The sequence below is a fragment of the Muntiacus reevesi genome, chromosome 4 (assembly GCF_963930625.1).
Source record: "Muntiacus reevesi chromosome 4, mMunRee1.1, whole genome shotgun sequence".
Taxonomy (NCBI): domain Eukaryota; kingdom Metazoa; phylum Chordata; class Mammalia; order Artiodactyla; family Cervidae; genus Muntiacus; species Muntiacus reevesi.
In genome coordinates this window covers 151,828,145-151,850,686 of record NC_089252.1, presented here as the reverse complement: position 1 = coordinate 151,850,686, position 22,542 = coordinate 151,828,145, and the positions used below count along the sequence as shown (strand labels likewise).

General features: G+C 37.4%; 1 protein-coding gene across 5 annotated transcripts in view; it reads left to right on the top strand.

The window, feature by feature from the left end:
• Positions 1 to 22,542, top strand: part of TMEM117 (transmembrane protein 117) — a 596,659-nt gene that overhangs the window by 490,434 nt on the left and 83,683 nt on the right. The gene's annotated exons all lie outside the window — the stretch shown is intronic.

The following is a 22,542-nucleotide window of genomic DNA, read 5'->3' as shown; positions in this document are numbered from 1 at the left end:
GTAGGGCACTTGTTTTGAGAGTGGAATCAGTTCCTTTAGAACATGGGGCAGAGCAACAAGCATGAAGCTATTTTAATTAAATAGCCATAGTGTTTTGACAAGTTGGCATATATTTTTAGGATGAGTTATTTCAACTGTTTTGTTTACAACTTACTTAGAAAGGGTTGTTTAAATGTCTGTCCTCCAGTTTTAGCATCTTCTTCAGCTTTGAGAATACTTTATATAACTTTCTTCAGAGTATTTAAAACTCCTCTTCACATTTGTTCTATATCTTTATTTTCCTTATACAATTTCTACACTCCAATTTGAAAACACAGTAAAGGTAATTTCTGAGATAGGTCGACATGATGACATGGAATAAGGATTTATCCTTTAAATAATACCTAGATTAACTAGAAATGCTGGTTCTCTTCATGATATGTGTCTAGGAGATCGAATCACAGCTTTATTGTCCCCATTTTGTGCTTCTGACATCATTGTTGGTCCAAGTGGATAATAGAGACATTCAAGTTGTAGCCCCATTTAAATACTTCAGACCCCGAGGTATTTTGTTTAAAAAGAAAAGTTAGAGGATAATCTCAGAGGGGAACCTCAATATGTTAATTAGTATTCCCAGAAACTGGTCTCCAAATAGCAGACAGACTTACCATAAGTCATGTCCATGCGGCATGACGGAGGCCAACCAAGCAGGCAGGAGGTGCCAGAGAACAGATTTTGGCAGAAGGTGATAGGTAAACTGGAAGCATTGGGGTTATCAGGCAAAATAAAATTTAGGATTCAATTACAGGTATATGACAAACACACTCACTCGAAAACAAAACTAATAGTCTGGTTAGCATATGAAATAGATTACAGTTTTGAAACAAGGAGGAAGGTCTATGAGGGATTATCGTAAGCAGGAAAGATCACGCAAGTCTTTTTGGATAATGTGGGGGAGAATGTAACTTGAAGGAATTATAAGATTTGTTTAAGCAAGTGGAAAATAGAGACATTCAAGTTGTAGCCCCCTTTAAATGCTTCAGACCCCGAGGTATTTTGTTTTTTTAAAAAAGAGCTAGAATATGATTTTTAAAAACTAGGGAGATATAAATTCTATGCTATTGCACTTAAGCAGTAATTTTTTCAAAGCCACACTGAGGCAGCAAAACAGAACTCTGTTAAATTAGTATTTTTCCAGTGGATACATTGTTTCCAGGTGCTGTGGAATGACCAGTGCTTGATCATCACTCCTAAAGAGTGTTCCAGCCTTGGACCCTACCCTATCTTTGTGCGTATGTATCATGGTTCTCCCTGGACCTCATGTATTGTGTTGCCACTTGTCATTGCATCAATTATACATGATAAAACAAAGTGTAATATTGAAGACTAGCACAGTCAGTCATTTCATCAGACCCTCAGCTTCACTGGGGCAAATTTCAAACTGGAAGTATTATACTACAGGTCCGAGTTTTATAGGTTTGTTGGAGGAGGTGATGAAGAGGATGTGACCCCACCAGTTGACCCACAGGTGGGATCTAGCACTTGAAACGCTCCTCTCTGCTCCTCTGTGTTTGTATATCTCCTGTTCACATCATTCCCATACTGCAAGCCATTTTCAAAGGAGCAGTCTTGAGAGAGCAAAGTGTAGTTGAGACCATGTGATAGGTAGTTTCTGAGTCAAAGGTCCATTAACTCTGGAGTTGGACATGCAAGATGAGCCTTGAGGAATACTGGGTGGAAACTAATATAAAAGGCTAGCATTCACTGAGCACTTACTATATTCTGGGCAAAGACCTGGATGCTTAGACACACAACATCTTATTTAATCTTCTCAACACCTCCTACAGGATTGATAGTGTTATTTGTTGTCTATAATTTAACAAATGAGAAAAGTGGGAACTGCCCAAGGTACACAGAGTTTGACTTCAGCAGAACTGGGATTTAAAAAAACACAACGGTTATGATTCCAAAGCCTATAGTTTTTTCAGATCTTGTAGTATTGTGCATATCAAATTAATTAATATACACAAATATGCTCCAGTAATGTCCAAAGCAAAGCCCTTGACATATAGCAGGAAGCTTCGTGAATGAAGGGAACACTCCTGCAACAGGCTAGAGGCAGGACTCTAAAGTGTGATCTTGGTTAAGTCACTTCATTTTTTCTCATCTGCAGCGTGACAATGTTTTCCTGACCCATGTTATTTTTATGATAGTCTTAAAAAGGTACTTGAAGTGTGATGTTTTTACATATTGAAATTATATAATCTGGTTAGAGGAAAATAATTTGGTTAAGAAGTATTTCAGAGTTATTTTGTGAATTACAATTAATCATTTAGGCTTCTTTTGATCTTAGTTACGTGGCTCAAGGGTAAATAATGTGCCTGCAATGCAGGAGAGTCAGGAGATGTAGGTTTGATCCCTGGGTTGGGAAGATTACCGGAGGAGGAAATGACAACCCACACTAGTATTCTTTTTTTTTTTTTTTTTTTTTTAATATTTATTTGTTGATTGGTTGATTTTCTAATTGCTTTACAGATTGTGTTGGTGTCTGCCAAACATTAACATGAATCAGCCATAGGTATACATATGTTCTCTTTCTTGAGCCTCCCTCCTATCTCCCTCCCTATTCCACCCCTCTCAGTTGTTACAGAGCCCTAGTTGGAGTTCCCCTAGTCATATAGCAAATTCCCATTGCTTATCTGTTTTACATATGGTAACATATGTTTCCATGTTACTCTCTACATATATCCCACCCATTCCATCCTCCCCCTGCAGCTGTGGTTTCTGAGTCAAATGTCCTTTCACTTTGGAGTTGAACATGCAAGATGAGCCTTGAGGAATATTGAGTAGATAGTGGCTCAAAGTCATCTAGTCTCGTTATCCTAGAGATTGGGTCCATTACCTGGAGCCCATAGTAAGAACCTTTCTTAGTGGAAATGACAAACAAGCTATGAAGAAGGGCAGAATTTGCAGTGTAAGCAAAACTGGGCTAAAAAGAAAAGAAGGATGAAGAGAGAAAAGGAAGCAGGGTAGCAGAAAGTGTCAATAAGCCTGTTCTCTATGTCTGTGTCTCCATTGCTGCCCTGAAAATAATTTCATCAGTGCCATCTTTCTAGATTCCATATATGTGTGTTAGTATACAGTATTTGTTTTTCTCTTTCTGACTCATTCCACTCTGTATAATGGGCTCTAGGTTTGTCCACAGCATTAGAACTGACTCAAATATGTTCTTTTTATGCTGAGTAATATTTCATCATATATATGTTACCACATCCACAACTTTTTTAACATTCATCTGTCGATGGACATCTAAGTTGTTTCCATGTTCTAGCTATTGTAAATAGTGCTGCAAGGAACATCGAGACACATGTGTCTTTTTCAATTTTGGTTTCCTCAGGGTATATGCCTAGTAGTAGGATTGCAGGGTCATATGTTGGTTTTGCTTCTAGTTTTTAAGGAATCCTCATACTGTCTTCCATAATGAATGTATCAATTTACATTCCCACCAACAGTGCAAGAGCGTTCCCTTTTCTCCACACTCTCTCCAGCATTTATTGTTTGTAGACTTTTTGATGATGGCCATTCTGACCAGTGTGAGGTGATATCTCAATGTAGTTTTGATTTGCATTTCTCTAATAATAAGCAATGTTGAAAATCTTTTCATGTGTTTGTTAGTCATCTGTAAGTCTTCTTTGGAGAAATGTCTGTTTAGGTCTTTTTCCCACATTTTGATTGGGTTGTTTGTTTTTCTGGTATTGACTCGTATAGCTGCTTGTATGTTTTGGAAATTAATCCTTTGTCAGTTGTTTCATTTGCTATTATTTTATCCCAATTTGAGGGTTGTCTTTTCACCTCATTTATAGTTTCCTTTGCAGTGCAAAAGCTTTTAAGTTTAATTAGATCCCACTTGTTTATTTTTGTTTCTATTTCCATTACTCTGGGAGGTGGATCATAGAGGATCTTGCTGGGATTTATATCATAAGAGTGTTCTGCCTGTGTTTTCCTCTATCTTATAGTTTCTAGTCTTGCATTTAGGTCTTTAATCCATTTTGAATTTATCTTTGCCACACTAGTAGTCTTTCCAGGAAAATTCCATGGACAGAAGAGCCTGAAAAGCTATAGTCCATAGGGTTGCAAAGCGTTGGACACGACTGAACTGCTGAGCACACATACACACAGAAAACTATAGTAATGTGCTAATATATAAAGAGGCTGAAGTCTCAGTGCATTGCCTCCATAATCTGCTAATAGAGATGTACACTAAGGGGATGATTGAAACCCTTACCTGTTTGGAAGAATCACCAAAACTTACAAAAGTGTGAATTCTCTGACTATAGGGAGATTGGCAGAAGTTTCTCATTTAGAAGTATACAGTGGGGCCGAGGGATCACTAGGCATTACAGATGATTCTTGTGACTCCAGTCACCTGGGAATCACTTAAAAATGCAGATTTTCAGGTCTTCTTGTAGCTAGAGGATTTGGCCTGTGAATATGAGTTTTTATTTGCTCAAATGGATTTCTCTGAAACTGATTGTTCTAAGGTAATGCCCTAGTTATAAGTGAATGTCTGTAGTTACTACCATTCAGATGGCTATACATAAAGTTACATAAAGGAACCCCAAGAAAATTCACATTGCCAGATGATACTCAGAATTTATCACATTTGATGAAGTTTGGGGAATTATTCTGAATTTTGCATTTCCCCTATAAAAATACATCATTCTTGTGGTGCATATTGTGAAAAGCTGAACAGTTAACATCAAATATGTATATGTTACATTTTTCTCTAATTTTTTATGAAAATATATTTCTTAAATATCCCTTTGCTAAAAAGTATATTTCTGAGATACTTACCATTTATTTGTTTAATATTTGTTTGATAGCTGAGTACATTTAATTGACAAGTTGAGAAGAATAAAATAGCATGAAACCAAAGAAGTATACATTTCTCAGTTTTATAACACATTTCTACATAAAAGTGTGCCTGGGGAAAGCAATGAAAATTGGTTGTTTATAATTATTTTCATTCCTTCTAAAGTGACTAGGTACCAAGGAATATCTTCTGTTTTAATGAATAGGATGATAATATGGATGCAAAATTAGGAAACTCAGGGACATAGAGGGGCTTCCTGCATATGCAGTAGGATGGTAGGAACCAGAAGCTTAGAAGGGGTTGTTGTGGGGAAAGATAGAGAGAAGACATAGAGATGGCAGCTTCTACAGGTAACAGAGCTTAGGAGAGAGAGAGGATTTTCTGGAAAGTTTGGTTCTATCATACGCAGTGTTATATCCAGCTTCTCAATGAAATTTCGAAATATATATAATATTCTCTAATCCTTTTGGCATTATTTTCCCCCAGTCCCATCCTCCTATTTTCAGTTCAAGATGGGCTTCTGGGCAAGATTCAAGGAAAGGACAAGGTCATGGAGGCCAAGGTATATTCTGATTATACACATATGAAAATTAGTGGGCCGTTACATGTAATGAGTAAGTGCAGAAATAAGATCTGATGGGGACATTCACTTTATCTTATGACTGCCTCTTAATTATTGAATATTTGAAATTCTTTCCTGTTTGATTTCCATGGGACTACCTATTAGCACAAAGACAAATTATATGTTTCTTTCCTCTCACGGCCTTGATATATCAGTATACCCTGAGGTTCTTCCCTAGCCTCTTTATCTTTTTTCCCAGATATTTTTCCAAGATAGTTTCCTCCCCATCATGGCATGAAGTCCTCCATTTAAGCTGGTCTTTCTCTAATCTTTCTCAAATCTAGATGCCTCTGCTGAATATCAGATTTGGATATCTAACTGCCCACTACCTATATACTCCTAGATGTTCCATGAACTTCTCTGGGTTATCATATTTAAAACAAACCAATCATGAATCCCTCAGACTACTATCAACTTAGTCACTCAAGTGAAAAAAAACCCAAAACTGGGAAATATAAAAGATGTTTCTCTCTCTCCTACCTTCCAACCAACAGTCAAGCTTAAGCCTTCTTTTTGCTAAACATCTCTTGAATTTGTTTTTCCTGTACACCCTTACATAAACCTCTGCTTCAGTTTGTGTGGTCAGTCACTTCAGTCGTGTCCAACTCTCTGCGACCCTATGGACTGTATCCTGCCAGACTCCTCAGTCCACGGAGTCTCCAGGCAAGAATACTAGAGTGAGTTGCTGTGCCCTCCTCCAGGGGAACGTCCCAACCCAGGGATTGAACCCTCAACCCTTGTGTCCTCTACACTTGTAGGCAGGTTCTTTACCACTAGTACCACCCGGGAAGCTCCTGCTTCAGTTGGGTTACCATCAACTTTCACTTATATGACTTCAATACCGTTTCTCTTTTTTTAGGCTTACTCCATTTCTCCAAAATAATCTTTTTCACATAAAAATTTGATCCTGAGAATTCTTCAAATTTTTCACACACTACTGGGCTTTTTATCATCTAATCCATGCCATGCTGCTGGCTTCTTCCTGGCCTTCACCTTCCCTTCCCTCCCATCCCCCACCATTTACAGCTTCAGTTCAGTTCAGTTCAGATCAGTCGCTCATTCGTGTCCCACTCTTTGCAACCCCATGAACCACAGCATGCAAGGCCCCCCTGTCCATCACCAACTCCCAAAGTCCACCCAAACCCATGTCCATTGAGTCGGTGATGCCATACAACCATCTCATCCTCTGCTGTCCCCTTCTCCTCCTGCCCTCAATCTTTCTGAGCATCAGGGTCTTTTCAAATGAGTTAGTTTTTCACATCAGGTGGCCAAAGTATTGGAGTTTCAGCTTCAATATCAGTTCTTCCAATGAACACCCAGGACTGATCTCCTTTAAGATGGACTGGTTGGATCTCCTTGCAGTCCAAGGGACTTTCAAGAGTCTTCTCCAACACCACAGTTCAAAAGCATCAATTCTTCAGCGCTCAGCTTTCTTTATAGTCCAACTCTCACATCCATACATGACCACTGGAAAAACCATAGCCTTGACTAGACGGACCTTTGTTGGCAAAGTAATGTCTCTGCTGTTTAATATGCTGTTCCTTTAATTCTTAAATACCTACTGGTTACCAAAACCATGATGTCTTTGTTCATGGTGCAGGCCTTTGTGTGTCCTCAGTGTGCATGTTTGGTTGCCCTTAGCCATCTTTCAATCCTCAGCTTAAATGCAGTCTTCTCTGTGAAGCCTCATCTGCCTCTCTCAGATAAACCTAAGTGGTTCTTTTCTTATATGTCCATGGCAATTTTTATAAATTTCAATTAGAATTACTCCCCTATTGCATTGTGTTTATTCATTTGTATGTATATAACTATCTCACTATTTCAAAAGTTGTGAGAATTACATGGCAGAGTTAAGTCAAATATAGAGAATATTCAAGAGGTGTTGGTTAAACTCAGACCAGCACCTAGATCAGTACATGACAAGTCACTGGGACTCATTAATTATGTTTTAAATGAAAAGTTTTACAATATTTACAAATGGAAGCGATTTTATTATCTTTTTAGGCTTTGGGGCCGGTGTACTTTTATGAGCTTCTTAAAAGTTTTCTACATGAGAACTATATTTCTATTGATCAAAAATCAAAATGTTTGTTTTTACAGGGCTTCTTTAAGGTCCTGTTGACATTATACAACTTATACATTAAATGTGGTGTGGGTTGTAGAAATATTTATCATCTGATATTTTGCAGGGCACAATCATTGTAGACCCAGAGTAGAGTCTTTGTTCTAACTTTACTGTGTTTTTCCCTGAGCCCATTTTTCGCTCAGGTAAACTCTTCTAGCTGAAACTGGTGTCCTCCATGACCACCATTAATATACCACTTCTAGACAGCTGGAAAAGAGGCTGAAAGAGTGGGAAAATGTGGTGCTATGATTGTTCCTCCCTGTTCTATGAAATAGGTTAGAAAAATTCAAATTCTGATTTAAAAGTCATCAGAGAGAGATTCTGAGCATGATAAACATTTTTTGTTTTTTATAATTCCTGGAAGAAGGAAAAGAGGTAAGAATATAATGACTGAGCCTTGACTTAGCAGAAGGGCTTTCTTAAGAATGGAGTGATAGATAAACAATGACTTGCTTTAACATTAGGAAAAAAATGTCTGCTATTGTGGGTGGGAAGACTACACAAAATGAATTAATGCTTAAAACTTTAAAAGCTCTTAATCCTAAGTATAGTCATAAAGAATCCATGATAATTTATTAATTTATAAAAATAACAATCATCTGTTTTCAACCCTTTACCCCATAATGTTAGTAATGACATCAGTCTGCTTGGTATTTAACATAGAATCACTCAAAGGTTCAAATTGAGTAACAAACATACCTTTAAATATATGTTTACTATATTTTATAATAAAATTATGCTATATTTATTTACAATAAAATTATATTATAATTGAAAAGTTATGGTTTATTTTAATGAAGAGAGGGAAAAATTGTAGATTTTAACAATGCAAAGTGGGAGAACTTGAAAAAGGAATTCTAATAAAATGAGATGTTCTAACTGGAAAAATATATAGCTGTGTAAGATAGAATATAATGAAATATAAAAAGATAATAATTTCATTAGAATATAATTACTTGCCGTTTAAGAGACAAGCTTTGTCATGGAGAAGACTCTAAACTTATCATCTTCAGCGTGGTCCAGATGTTAATTCTGTCTGCATTTGTATGATTAGCAGCTCAGAAACATTTTCTGTTTGACTGCTAGAATTCTCTTGTTAATACAATGTGTATTTTCTCAGATGGTCCCAAAAAGATAAATACCTAAATGAATAATGAAACTTCTCTAAAATTATTGATTCCCAGAGATCTAGAGTGTTGAAGCACTCTCACCTTTTGTGTTCAAATTCTTCAGACACTTTATCTCAACACTGAAATGGCTTTCTGATGCCCTCATCCCTCAGTAAGAATAAGTCTGATGTGTTTTTGAATGTTTTAGAAAATTATTCCCTTATCTGAATGATTGTAACTTGCTTTTGAGTCAGAAAGAGTAGATCATCAGCCCCCGAACTTGATGGAGGAGGGCCAGTGTAAATATTTTCTTTCTTTTGAGATCTGTTTTGAAGCTGTGCTTTAAAGGGAACTTGCAAATCTAATTAATATACAACTGTAGTCCCATGATGCACAGTAATCTACAGGGACATTTTAAAGTCAGTCGGCCAGAAAGATTATGATCATTTATACACCCCCAACAGTGACTAAAGATACCCGGTGTGCACCCCAGCGCACACACACACACACACACACAAAGATATCCACATCTTAATCCTTGGAACCTCCAAGTATGTTAAGGTATACAGCAAAGAGAAATTAAGTTTGCACTGGAATTAAGGTTTCTAATCAGCTGACCTTAAAATAGGGAGATTTTCCTAGCATACCCAGGAAGGCCCAATGTCATTACAAAGGTCTTTAAAAGAGGAAGGCAGAACCAGAAGGATAGCGGCTTGAAAGAGTTGGCCCGATACTGCTGGCTTTGCACATAAAGGAAAGGAGCCAGTAAGCCAAGGAATGCAGGCAGATTCTAGGATCAGAAAACAAGGAAGTGAATTTTTCCTAGAGCTTCCAGAACAAAGACAGGCCTGCCAACACCTTCATTTTAGCTCCATGAGAAAACCATTTTGAAATTTTGACTTCCAGAACTATAAGATAATACATTTGTATTGTTTTAAGGCATGAAGTTTGTAGTAGATTTTTAGTAAGTAGTGCTAGAAAACTAACATCTTTTTCCAATCTTTGCTAATATGGGATATTATTGTTCTTCGATATCTTTTTGCTAGTCCATAGGTCAAAAATACCTTATTGTGTTTCAGTTTTTTAAATTGTTAGACTGAGCTTATTTCCTTGTGCTAGATATTTGATCGATACTAAAATTGTTTTATGAACATCAAGCACATGAGCTGATACTATTCATTACTGAGGTTCTAGGTGTTTTTTTTTCCCTTACAGATTTGCTTGATCATTGTTTCATTTTTGCTGTTGGTGTCTAACACATTAAGAAAAGCGTTTGCTAAATTTTTAATCAGGAATCTGTGTGTGTGTGCACTAAATTGCTTTAGTCATGCCCGACTCTTTGCGACCCTATAGACTGTCACCCGCCAGACTCCTCTGTCCATGGGATTCTCCAGGCAAGAATACTGGAGTGGGTTCCTATGCTCTCCTCCAGGGGATCTTCTCAACCCAGGGATCGAACTCAAGCCTCTTATGTCTCCTGCATTGGTAGGCAGGTTCTTTACCACTGTGCCACCTGGGAAGCCCAGGAATTTATGGTGAATGTTTTATAAAATAAAGCAACTTTTCAACATCATAGAGGTGCTATTTCTTAGTATGTTTGTTAGTTTGCACTCTTAATGTAGTAAACCATGAGAATAGATTTCTTATTTTGACCCATCCTTACACCACTAGAGTTATTGCTCTTTGTGATACTGCATTATTTATAATATACTGCTGCAGTCAATTTTGCAAGTATATTTCTAAGTGAGATGTGTGTATCCTTTCCTTCCTACTAATTTTTATCTTGGATATGTTAGTCCTATAAATAAATTAAAAGTCTCTGACTTTTGTTGTGCTCTGGAATCATAAAGGAGCTATTTGTATTACACTCTATTGTTCCATGCCTTATTACTCCTCTTTCTGTACACGATTTTTGCATAAGGACAATAATCTCTATGTTTAGAGAGTAAAAAAAAAATACTCATATTATCAAACTACAATTTTGAGGTAGAACCTGTCTACCCCCATCTTTTAAAATTCGAGGGTTTTTTGTTTGTTTGTTTTTGTTTTTTTCCCCCCACATCTTTAAGCCATTCCTGTCATTATGGGAGGAAAAGGAGGTGAGACATGAGAAGCACTTCTCCCTGGAGAAGTGTTGTTGGCAGCATAGCTTCTGGTTGCCTGTAATTTCATTAGATTTATTTTCCTATGATGTTTTATTGTTATTACTATGACTGTCATTATCATGTGTTCATAGTTGCTCAGTCTTGTCCAATTCTTTCCAACCCCATGGCCTGATGCGCCAAACAACAAAGGACCCCAGGCAAGGAAGCCCTCTAAGTGCCTGCATGGGCAGAGCTAAGGAGAAACACTGGCCAAACAGGCCTTCTGATGGCCAGCTATAAGAGGCCCTAAAAAAGACTCTGATGGGGCCATAACTCCCGTGGTGGAAGCAGTCCCTACCCCTGCACACTTGCCTCCGTCAGGGTCCCCACAAGCCAAGCAGCTGCACCAGCTTCACACTCAACTCTCTCTGGGGCAGAGCTGCCACAGGCAAAAATAGCCTGACATCTATGCGTGCAGGGTCGCTTCGGTCCGACTCTTTGTGACACTGTAGACTGTGGCCTGCCAGGCGTCTCTGTTAGGGAGGGCGGTTCTCCAGGCAAGAATACTGGAGCGTATTGGCCAATACTGGTCGCCAGAAGGGAATCCTTCTAGAGCACTGCATTTCCTGCTGCCCTAGCCAACGGCTCCACCCCTGCGACCCAGGCAGCTGCACCACCTCCACAGCTGGCCCTCACAAGGGCAAACCCAAGTCCTCCAGGGCAGCCTCAGGGGCAAACCCCAGTGGATGACCCACATGCAGAGATGGAAGTAAAACCACAATTGAAACCCAGGGGCAGTGTGACTAAGGAAGAAGGCCCAGAACCTTCCCACCAGCTAATCTATAGTACAAGCTGTAGATTAAATTCACAGGATCAACTATTCAACTAGGCAGACTCTGTGCTTGTGGAATATATAAAAGGTCATTGAGAGCTCCCACAAAAGATGCACTAGTTCTGATGGCTGTGGACATTGGAGGCAAGAAGACACAGGAGAAGGACCAGATTAGAATCTGAGCTGCCCCCGAGCAGGTCCAGAGACCAGCAGTGTTGGAGGGCATCCTAGGGAGGTGAGGTGGACTGTGACTCTCAGCGAGGGAAAGGACTCTGACAGCAGAGACTCAAGAAAAACATTTATTATTCTTATGTTTTGACTTGTTCTGTAGAGTCTTTTGGATTTTTTTTTTTCTTTTTTCCCCTCAAGCCTCCCCCACCCCCGCCCTGCTGTTGTTGGAGTTGTCGATTTTATTGGCACTATGAAATCTAATTAAACTTTTGAGCTTTTTTTTTTCCCCTTTTTTTTCCTCAGTCACATTTTTTATTGTTTTTATAAACCTTTGCCTCTACATTGGGCTTTTGCAGATCTGGGGAGTTTTCCTTTTTTTCCCTGTTTTTCTTTCTTCTTCTGTTTTTCTTTTCTTTTCTCTTTTCTATAATTTAACTTTTAATTTTTTAAAATCTGTTATATTTTCTCTAGATTTATTCCCTTGTTTGCCTTTCCTACTGTTCTTTTCCCCTTGAGGTTAATCTTTAATGTATATAAATCTTCATCTACCTCTATTTAACTTTGCATATCTATTATTTTTGTTTTCTTTCTTTTCTGTCCTCTCAACATATTTGTTAGTTTTGTTTTCACTGCTTTACTCCCCACTTGGCACCTTGCTTTAGTTTTGTTTTCCAGTTTGTGCTTTAGTTACTTTTGTTCTTAACTGATAAATATAATTTTTTATTACCTTTGCTAGATCAATCTACTATGTTTTTGTTAGACTGTTTGACTTTGCTCATGAGTGTATATGTGTATGTGTATATCCCATTATTTTAATTCTCATTTGCCTGATTTTTTGAGTGCCATTTGTCTGGGGTTCATCTTTGGTTTCTCATTTTTGGTTATTTGTTTTAATTTCACTTAATGCCATAACAAACCACTTGTGGAGTCTTCTTTACTGACCAGAGATCAAGTCCTGAGCCTTTTGAGTGGAGTACTGACTCCAAGACCCTAGACTACCAGAGAACTAACCATATGGAGTATCGGATAGTGAGAACTCACACAAAGGAGCCATCAGAATACAAGACCCAGCATCACCCAACCTGCAGTAGCACCCTGTGCAGGACACCTTTACCTAAATAACAAACAAAACAAAAATACAAACAGTAGACAGGATTACTACTTCACTCAGACTTTCCCATCAGAGGAAAAACAACCAAACAAAAACTCTGCACAAATCTCACCCCTACGGGAAGCTTACACAAACACTGGACCAACCTTAGGAGGGCAGAAACCAAAAGGAAGAAAGAATTCTACCTTGCGGACTGGGAAAAGGAGACCTCAAACACAATAAGTTTAAAAAAATAATGAAAAGGCAGAGAAATACTACAGAAATGAAGGAACAAATAGAAACACGAAAGTTCAAACAAATGAAGAGAAAATAGGCAAACTAAGTGAAAAAGCATTCAGAATAATGATAGTAAAGATGATCAAAAACCCTGAAAACAAAATGGAGAAGATGCAAGAATTAATTAACAAAGACTTAGAAGAATTAAAGAATAAACATGGAAAGACAAACAACACAATTATTGAAATTAAAAATACTCTAAAAGGAATCAATAGCAGAATATCTAAGGCAGAAGACTGAATTAGTGAGCTGGAAGATAAAAAAAAGCTGGAAATAACTTCTGAAGAGCAGAATAAATTAAAAAGAATGAAAAGAACTGAGGATAGTCTCAAGAGACCTCTGGAACAATATCAAAAACACCAGCATTCAAATTATAGGGGTCCCAGAAGAAGAAGAGAAAAAGAAAGGGTATGAGAAAAATTTTGAAGAGATTATAGTTGAAAATTTCCCCAGCATGGAAGGGGACATAGTCAATCAAGTCCAAGAGACACAAAGAGTCCCATAAGGATAAACCCAAGGAGAAACATGCCAAGAAACATACTAATCAAACTAACAAAGGTTAAACACAAAGAAAGAATATGAAAAGCAGGAAGGGAGAAGCAACAAGTAACATACAAGGGACACCCCACACACTTAATAGCTGATCTTTCAGCAGAACCTCTGCAGGCCAGAAGGGAATGGCAGGATGTCCTTAAAGTACTGAAATGGAAAAATCTACAACCAAGGTTACTGTACTTGGCAGGGATCTCATTCAAAATTGATGGAGAAATAAAAAGCTTTTCAGACAAGCAGAAGTTAAGAGAATTCAGTACCACCAAACCAGCCTTACAACAAATGTTAAAGGGACTTATATAGTCAAGAAATACAAGAGAAGAAATTAGATCTACAAAATCAACCCCAAACAATTAAGTTTTCTTAATTTTTGCTATCTTTGGCAACAGGAACATATATATCAATAATTACTTTAAATGTAAATGGATTAAATGCTCCAATCAAAAGACACAGACTGGCTGAATGGATATAAAAACAAGATCCATATATATGCTGTCTACAAGAAACCCACTTCAGACCTAAAGACACATATAGTCTGAAAGTGAGAAGATGGAAAAATATATCCCATGCAAATGGGAAGCAAAAGAAAGCTGGAGTAGCAATCCTCATATCAGACAAAATAGACCTTAAAGTAAAGAAGATTATAAGAGATAAGGAAGGACACTGCCTAACAATCAAGGAGTCAATCCAAGAGGAAGACATAACAATTATAAATATCTATGTCAGAAACAACTGAGCGACTTCACTTTCACTTTTCACTTTCATGCATTGGAGAAGGAAATGGCAACCCATTCCAGTATTCTTGCCTGGAGAATGCCAGGGAAGGGGGAGCCTGGTGGGCTGCCATCTATGGGGTCGCACAGAGTCAGACACGACTGAAGCAATTTAGCAGCAGCATGCACCCAGCATAGGAGCATCTCAATACATAAGACAAACACTAATAGACATAAAAGGAAAAATATGCAGTAACACAATAATAGTAGAGGACTCTAACATGCCACTCACACCAATGGACGGATCATCAAAACAGACAATTAATAAGGAAACAGTTTTAAATGATACATTAAATGAGATGGATCTCATTGATATCTTCAGGACATTCCATCCAAATGCAGAAGAATACACCTTCTTCTCAAGTGCACATGGAACATTCTCCAGGACAGCCCACATCTTATGTCACAAATCAAACCTCAGTAAATTTAAGAAAATTGAAATTGTATCAAGCATCCTCTCTGACCACAACACTACAAGACCAGATATCAATTAAAAGAAAAAAGCTGTAAGAAAAACAAACATGTGGAGATTAAACAACACACTTCTAAATAACCAACAGGTTACTGAAGAAATCAAAAGGGAAATAAAAAAATTTCTAGAAACAAATGACAATGAAAACACAAGCCAAAACCTATGGGATGCAGCAAAAGCAGTTTTAAGAGGGAAGTTTATAGCAATACAATCCTACCTTAAGAAACAAGAAAATCATTAAATACACACCCTAACTTTATATCTAAAACAACTGGAAAAAGAGGAAAGAACCCCCAAAATTAGTAGAAGGAAAGAAATCATAAAGATCTGAGCAGAAATAAATGAAAAGGAAATGAAGTAAACAAGTAAAGATTAATAAAGCTAAAAGCTGGTTCTTTGAGAAGACAAAGTTGACAGACCTTTAGCCAGACTCATCACGAAAAAAAGAAGAATCAAACCAACAAAATTAGAAATGAAAAATGAGAGGTTACAACAGACAATGCAGAAATACAAAGGATTATAAGAGACTATTATGATCAACTCTATGGCAATAAAATGGATAACCTGGAAGGAATGGACAAATCCTTAGAAAAGCTCAATCTTCCAAGCTGAACTAGGAAGAAATAGAAATTATGAACAACCTAATTACAAGCACTGAAATTGAAGCTGTGATTTAAAAAATCTCCCAAAAAACAAAATCCCAGGACCAGATGGCTTCACAGGAAAATTCTATCAAACATTTAGAGAAGAGCTAATGTCTATCTTTCTAAAACTCTCAAAAAATTGCAGAGGAAGGAACACTTCCAAATTCATTCTACAAGGCCACCATAACCCTGATACCAAAACCAGTCAAAGACAACAACAACAAAAAGAAAACTACAGGCAAATATCACTGATGAACATAGATGCAAAAATCCTCAATAAAATTTTAGCGAACAGAATTCAGCAGCACATCAAAAAGCTCATATACCATGATCAAGTTGGGTTTGTTCCAGGAATGCAGGGATATGTGAATCAAACAATGTGATACACTATATTAACAAACTGAAAAATAAAAACTATGTGATAATTTCAATAGATACAGAAAAATTCTCTGACAAAATTCAGCACCTATTTATGATTAAAACTCAAAAAAATGGACATAGAAGGAACCTACCTCAACATAGTAAAGATCATATATAATAAGCATACAGCAAACATTATTCTCAATGGTGAAAAACTGAAAGCATTCCCCCTGAGATCAGGAACAAGACAAGGGTGTCCACTATCACCACTATTATTCAAAATAGTTCTGGAAGTCCCAGTTACAGCAACCAGAGAAGACAAAGAAATAAAAGGAATCCAGACTGGAAAAGAAGTAAAGCTCTCACTGTTTGCAGATGACATGATATTGTACATAGAAAACCCTAAAGATAGTATCAGAAGATTACCAGAGCTAATCAGTGAATTGAAAAATTGCAGGATACAAAATCAATGCACAGAAATCACTTGCATTTCTATATACTAATGAAAAATCAGAAAGAGAAATTAAGGAATCAATCCCATTCACCATTGCAACAAACAGAGTTAAATACCTAGAAATAAATTTACCTAAGGTGGCAAAAGAACTGTACACAGAAAATTATAAAACATTGATGAAAGAAATCAAAGATGACATTAACAAATGGGGAGATATTCCATGTTCCTGGGTAGGATGAATCAAGATTGTGAAAATGACTATACTACCAAATGCAACCTACAGATTCAATGTGATCCCTATCAAATTACCAATGACACTTCTCACAAAACTAGAGCAAAAAATTTCACAATTCATATGGAAACACAAAAGACCCCAAATAGTCAAAGCAGTCTTGAGAAAGAAGAATGGAACTGGAGGAATCAGCCTTCCTGATTTTAGACTATACTACAAAGCTACAGTCATCAAGACAGTATGATACTGGCACAAAAACAGAAATATAGACCAATGGAACAAGATAGAAAACCCAGCAATAAACCCATGCACCTATGGGTACCTTATTTTTGACAAAGGAGGCAAGAATATACAATGGGGTCAAAGACAGCCTCTTCATTAAATGGTGCTGGGAAAACTGGACAGCTACATGTAAAAGAATGAAATTAGAACACTTCCTAACACCATACACAAAGATAAACTCAAAATGGATTTAGGACCTAAATGTAAGACCAAAAACTATAAAACTCTTAGAGGAAAATGTAGGCACAACAATTAATGACATAAATCAAAGCAAGATCCTCTATGACCCACCTCCTAGAGTAATGGAAATAAAAGCAAAAGTAAACAAGTGGGACCTGGCTAAACTTAAAAGCTTTTGCACAGCCGAGGAAACTATAAGCAAGGTGAAAAGACAACCCTCAGAATGGGAGAAAATAATAGCAACTGAAACAACTGACAAAGGATTAATTTCCAAAATATGCAAATAGCTCATACAGCTCAATGCCAGAAAAACAAACAACCCAATCAAAATGTGGGGGAAAGACCTAAACAGACATTTCTCCAAAGACATACAGAAGGCTAACAAACACATGAAAAGATGCTCAACATCACTCATTATTAGAGAAATGCAAATCAAAACCACAATGAGATATCACCTCACACCAGTCAAAATGGCTATCATCAAAAAGTCTACAAACAATAAATGCTGGAGAGGGATAAAAGGATAAAAGGGAACACTCTGTCACTGTTGGTGGGAATGTAAATTGATACAGTCACTATGGAAGATGGTATGGAGATTCCTTAAAAAACTAAGGATAAAACCACCATATGACCCAGCAATCCCACACCTATGTGTATACACTGAGGAATCAAAAATTGAAAAAGACACATGTAACCCACTGTTCATTGTAGCACTATTTGTAATAGCTAGAACATGGAAGCAACCTAGATGTCCATCGACAGATGAATGGATAAAGAAGTTGTGGTATATATACACAGTGGAATATTACTCAGCCTTAAAAAAGGAATGCATTTGAGTCCATTCTGATGAGGTGGATGGACCTAGAACCTATTATACAGAGTGAAGTGAGTCAGAAAGAGAAAGAAAAACGTCGTATTCTAACACACATATATGGAATCTCGAAAAATGGTACTGAAGAATTTATTTACAGGGCAGCAATAGAGAAACAGACATGGAGAACAGACTTAAGAACATGGGGAGAGGAGAGAAGAGGGTGAGATGTATGGAAAGAGTAAGATGGAAACTTACATTACCATATATAAGCTAGATAGCCAACGGGAATTTGCTGTGTGGCTCAGGAAACTCAAACAGGGGCTCTGTTTCAACCTACAGGGGTTGGGATAGGGAGGGAGAGGGGAGGGAGGTTCAAAAGGGAGTGGGTATACGTATACCTATGGCTGATTCATGTTAAGGTTTGACAGAAAACCACAACATTCTGTAAAGCAATTATCCTTTAATAAAAAAATAAATTTTAAAAAATGTATTGACTTTATTCCATTGAAATACAATTGATTTACAGTATTGGGTTAGTGGAAAGAGGACTTTCAGCTTTTCATTTTTCAGTATTATGCTGACTGTGTGTTTGTCATTAAGGGCTTTTGTGTTGAGGTATGTTCCCACTATACCCACTGGGGAGAGTTTTTATCATGAATCACTGTTGAATTTTTTTTCAAATGCTTGCTTTTTCTGCATCTATTGAGATGATGTGCTGTTTGTCCTTTCTTTTGTTAATGTGCTGTATCAAGTTGGTTGATCTGGATATGTTGAATCATTTTGCAACTCTGGAATGAATCCCACTTGAACATGGTATATGATCCTTTTAATGTATTGTTGAATTCAGTTTGCTAATATTTTGTTGAATATTTTGGCATTTATATTCACCAAATATATTGGCCTGTGATTTTCTTTTTCGCAGTGGGTTTGTTTGGTTTTGATATCAGGGTGATGGTGGATTCATAGGATTATTTGGGGAGTATTCTCTCCTCTTCAGTATTTTCGGGTAGGTTGAGAAAGATAGATATATGTTCTTCTTTGTATATTTGGTACAATTTCCCAGTGAAGCCATCTGGTTCTGGAGGAGTTTTTCTTTACTATAGATTCTACTTCACTTCTAGCTATTAATATCTTCAAATTATCTGTTTCTTCTTGACTCAGTCTTGACAGAGTTCGTTTCTAGAAACTTGACCTCTCCTTTTAAAGCTGAAGCTTCAAGACTTTGGCCACCTGATGCAAAGACCCTGATGCTAGTAAATACTGAAAGCAAAAGGAAAAGGGGGTGTCAAATGAATATTCAGGGTTAATTGCCTTTGGAATTTACTGGTTTGATCTTCTTACTGTCCAAAGGACTCTCAAGAGTATTCTCAAGCACCACAATTCAAAAGCATCAGTTCTTCAGTACTCAGCCTTCTTTATGTTCAACTCACATCACTACATGGCTACTGAAAAAACCTTAGCTTTGACTATATAGACCTTTGTTGGCCAAATTTCTGCTTTTTAATATGCTGTCGAGGTTTGTAATATCTTTCCTTCCTTCTTAATTTCATGGCTACAGTCACAATCTTCAGTGATTCTGGAGCCCAAGAAAAGTAAATCTATCACTGTTTCCATTTTTCCTCCTTCTATTTGCCATGAAGCAATGAGAATGGATGTCATGATCTTAGGGTTTTTAATGTTGAGTTTTAAGCCAGCTTTTTCATGCTCTTCTTTCACTCTCATCAAGAGATTCTTTAGTTCCTCTTTATGTCATTAGAGTGGTATCATCTGCATATCTGAGGTTGTTGATATTTCTCCTGGCAATCTCGATTCAAGCCTGTGATTCATCGAGCCCAACATTTTACATTATGCATTCTGCATGTAAGTTAAATAAACAGAATGGCAATATATAGCTTATTGTATTTCTTTCCCAGTTTTAAATCAGTCCATTGTTCCATGTCTGGTTTTAACTGTTGCTCTTGACCTGCATACAGACTCTCAGGAGACAGGTAAAATATTCTGGTATTCCCATCTCTTTAAGGATTTTCCTTAGTTTATTGTGATCCATAAAGTCAAAGGCTTTAGCATAATCAATAAAGCAGAAGTATATTTTTTTTCTGGAATTCCCTTGCTTTTCTATGATCCAAAGAAAGTTGGCAATTTGATCTCTGGTTCCTCTTCCTTTTCTAAACCCAACTTGTATATCTGGATGTTCTTGGTTCATGTACTGCTAAAGCCTAGCTTGAAGGATTTTGAGCATAACCTGCTGGTATGTAAAATGAGTGCAATTGCATGGTAGTTTGAACTACCATGAAGAGGCAATGAAGAGGCATTGCCCTTCTCTGGGATTGAGGTGAAAACTGACCTTTTCCAGTCCTGTGGCCACTGCTGAGTTGTCCAAATTTGCTTACATATTGCATGCAGCCCTTTAGCAGCAGCATCTTTTAGGGTTTTAAAGAGCTCAGCTGGAGTTCCATCACCTCCACCTAGCTTTGTTTGTCATAATGCTTCCTACAAGGAAGTCAAGACCCACCTGACTTCACACTCCAAGATGTCTGGTTCTAGGTGTGTGACCACACCATTATGGTTATCCTGATCATTAAGAACTTTCTTGTATAGATCTGTGTATTCTTGCCACTTCTTAATCTCTTCTACTTCTGTTATATCTTTAATGTTCCTGTCCTTGATCATACCCATCCTTGCATGAAATGTTCCCTTGATATCTCCAATTTTCTTAAAGAGATCTCTCGTCTTTCCCATTCTATTATTTTCCTCTATTTCTTTGCATTGTTCATTTAAGAAGGCCTTCTAATCTCTCCTTGCTATTCTCTGGAACTCTGCATTCAGTTGATGTATCTTTCCCTTTCTCCCTTGCTTTTCACTTCCCTTCTTACCTCAGCTATTTGTAAAGCCTTCTCAACAGTCGTTTTACCTTCTTGCATTTCCTTTTCTTGGAGATGCTTTTGGTGACTGTCTCCTGTACAGTGTTATCAACCTCCATCCATAGTTTTCAGGCACTGTCTACCAGATCAAATCCCTTTGATCTAGTCATCACCTCCACTCTATACTCATGAGGGATTTGATATAGGTCATTATGACCTAGCGGTTTTCCCTACTTTCTTCAACTTAAACCTGAATTTTGCAATAAGGAGCTCATGATTTGAGCCCCAGTCAGTTCCAGGTCTTATTTGTGCTGACTGTATAGATCTTCTCCTTCTTCGGCTCCTAAGAATGTAATCAACTTGATTTCAGTATTAACCACCCGGTGATGTCCATGTATATAGTCATCCCTTGTCCTATTGGAAGAGGTTGTTTGCTATGACCAGTATGTTCTCTTAACAAAACTCAGTGTTTTCCCTGCTTCATTTTGTACTCCAAGGCCCAACTTGCCTGTTATTCCAGATATCTCTTGACTTCCTGCTTTTGCATTCCCATCCCTTATGATGTATAGGCTATCTTTTTGGTGTTAGTTCTGGAAGTCCTTGTAGGTCTTCACAGAGTTAGTCAACTTTAGCTTCTTTGGTATCAGTGAGTGGAACATAGACTTGAATGACTATGATTTGCCTTGGAAATGAACTGAAATCATTCTGTTGTTTTTGAAATTGCATCCCATTACTGCATTTTGGATTCTTTTGTTGACAATGAGGGCTACTCCATTTCTTCTAAGGCATTCTTGCCCACAGTAGTAGACATAATTGTCATCTGAATGAAATTGCCCCATCCCTGTCCATTTTAGTTCATTGACTCCTAAAATGTCTATGTTCATTTTTGGCATCTCCTACTTGACCATGTCCAATTTACCTTGACTCATGGACCTAACATTCCAGGTTCCTATGCAATATTATTCTTACAGCAGCAGACTTCACTTTCACCACCAGACATATCCACAACTGTGCAGAATTTTCTCTTTGGCCCAGCTGCTTCATTCTTTCTGAGATTGTTAGTAATTGCCCTCTGCTCTTCTCAGTAGTATATTGGACACCTTCCAACCTGGGGGGCTCATTTTCCGGTGTCATTTTCTTTTCTTTCTTTTTTTTTTTTTTTTAGCTTTTCATACTGTTCATGGGGTTCTCATGGCAAGAATACTGGAGCAGTTTGCAATTCCTTCTTCCAGTTGACCATGTTTTGTCAGAACTCTTCACTATGACCTGTCCATCTTGGGTGGCTCTGCATGACATGGTTCATAGCTTCATTGAGTTACATAAGTCCCTGTGCCATAAGAGGCTGTGAGATAGGAAGAGGATTTCTGTAATATTTATTATTTCCCCTCTTTCATTTCTTACTTTGTTTATTTTGGGTCCTATCTGTATGATTCTTGGTTAGCCTGGCTAGACATTTGTCAATTTTACTTTTCTTTTCAAAATATCAGCTCATGGTTTTGTTGATCTTTTCTATTGTTTTGTGTTCTCTATTTATCACTTCTCTGATCTTTATTAAATCCATCCTTTGCTGATCTGGGGCTCTGTTTGTTTCTCTTTTTCTAATTATTCTTGGTGGCAGATTAGGTTGTTTTTTGAAAATTTTCTTCTTTTTTAAGGAAATCCTTTTGTTGCTACAAACTTCCCTCTTCAAACTACTTTTGCTGGATGCCACAGATTTCATATCATTGTGTTTTCAT